The sequence below is a fragment of the Suncus etruscus genome, chromosome 5 (genome assembly GCF_024139225.1).
Source record: "Suncus etruscus isolate mSunEtr1 chromosome 5, mSunEtr1.pri.cur, whole genome shotgun sequence".
In the NCBI taxonomy this organism is placed as follows: Eukaryota; Metazoa; Chordata; class Mammalia; order Eulipotyphla; family Soricidae; genus Suncus; species Suncus etruscus.
The window spans coordinates 90,460,301-90,462,431 of NC_064852.1; the positions used below are offsets into that span (position 1 = coordinate 90,460,301).

A 2,131-nucleotide genomic window follows, 5' to 3' on the forward strand; every position below is an offset into this window, starting at 1 on the left:
TCCTTCTTTACTTCTTTCTTTCTTTCTTTCTTTCTTTCTTTATTTCTTTCTTTCTTTCTTTCTTTCTTTCTTTCTTTTTTTCTTTCTTTCTTTTCTTTCTTTCTTTCTTTTTTCTTTCTTTCTTTCTTTCTTTCTTCTTTCTTTTTCTTTCTTTCTTTCTTTCTTTCTTTCTTTCTTCTTTCTTTCTTTCTTTCTTTCTTTGTTTTTGTTTTTTTGGGTCACACCCGGCAGTGCTCAGGGATTACTTCTGGCTCTATGCTCAGAAATCGCTCCTGGAAGGCTCAGGGGATCATATGTGATGCCAGGATTCGAACCTCTGTCCTTCTGCATGCAAGGCAAATGCCTTATCTCCATGCTATTTCTCCGGCCCCCTTCCTCTTTTCCTCTCTCTTTCCTTGAAAATGTTTATTTGCTATAGTACACAGATACAAGGGAGAGAGCAAGATTTCCAACTCAAGCCTTCCAGAATTCCAGGACAGGGTTTTCTAAGTCAGATAAAAGGAAATGCACATGTCATTGATCTACGTTTGCATGTGTGTGTGTGTGTGTGTGTGTGTCTGTGTGTGTGTGTGTCTGTGTCTGTGTGTGTGTCTGTGTTTATGTCAGAGATTGGGGGAAGGAAGGTGGTCATAAGTCATGGTCACAGGATTTGGTTTTATCAGAATTTGTGGCATCTTGAAAGCTGTAGATCATACACTTCTCCAAGAACCACAGCTATTTCTTAGCAAAGGACTCAAGGGAAGCCAAACAGTCCCAAGACCCCCTTTTGGCAATTCTCAGCCAGCTCCTTTAAAGGGCCTAAGGATGTGGTGCTGCTTGGACTCTGCAATGTTTTTTAAATTGTAAGAAGGAAATGTTCTTCTCCAGTAACTAGCTCACATGGAATCATGTACATGCCAGGATTCCTGTGTTCCAATTTTAGCATGCCTTTCAGTCTTGAACGGTCTCTGGAATCAAGCAGTATTTATGATAACAGGAAGCTTTAATATCAGACTTTGTTTTTTTTGTACAATAAAAGAATTTTACTTATAAATATTTAGATATATATGCTTAATACTGAAGAGTTTATTTAAAAAATAAAAGCCTGTCTAGAGTACAGGCCAGTGTGGGGTAGGGAGGAAGGACACTTGGGATATTGGTCACGGGAATGTTGCACTGGTGAAGAATTTTATATATATATATTAAAAAAAAAAGAATGTTTAGAAAGAGGAGGTACAGTAAATGCACCTCATATACTCCTCAACCCAGGCCCTTTGCCTGGTCTGTATTGTGAATTGTGGGACAAAAAAAAATCAATCTTTAAAAAAAAAAAGAAGGAACTGGAGAGATAGCACAGCAGTAAAGCGTTTACCTTAGACACAGAAGAACGTTGGTTCGAATCCTGGCACCCCATATGGTCCCCCAAGCCTGGCAGGATCGATTTCTGAGCGTAGAGCCAGGAGTAACCCCTGACGGCTGCTGGGTGTGTACCCCCCAAAAAAAAACATAAAGAAAACAATGCTTTAAAGAAGAAGTAGTATCAAGTAACATTTACTGGGACTTAAACTGACTTACTTCAGAAGATCATTAATGTTAATAATATTAGTATTTGGTGACCTAAAATAGAAAATTATATGGTTATATGAAAAATACTAATTTCTACTAAAAGTTTCCCATAAAAACAGATGTTATTTCCCTTATTATACTTCTTTTTGTTGTTGTTGTTGTTGTTGGTTTTTGTTTGTTTGTTTGTTTTTGGGCCACACCCAGCGGTGCTCAGGGGTTACTCCTGGCTGTCTGCTCAGAAATAGCTCCTGGCAGGGGGACCATATGGGACACCGGGATTCAAACCAACCACCTTTGGTTCTGGATCGGCTGCTTGCAAGGCAAACGCCGCTGTGCTATCTCTCCGGGCCTCTTATTATACTTCTTGAGTGTCAATATCAAAGCACATCAGGTGCATCCAGAGAATTTCATGACAGTCTAAATTTTCTCACTTTCTTTTCTTTTTCTTTAAATTATAATTTTATTTAATTTTGATTTTTGGACCACACCTGACAGTGCTCAGGAATCACTCCCTGTGGGCTTGAGGTACTGTATGGGATGCTGGGATGGGATTTGGGTAGGTCGTGTGCAAGGCAAACCTCTTCTG

General features: G+C 39.2%; 1 pseudogene; it reads left to right on the plus strand.

Moving 5' to 3' along the window:
• Positions 1-1,164: 1,164 nt before the first annotated feature.
• LOC126010226 (uncharacterized) lies at positions 1,165-1,287 on the plus strand (annotated as a pseudogene).
• Positions 1,288-2,131: the final 844 nt, after the last annotated feature.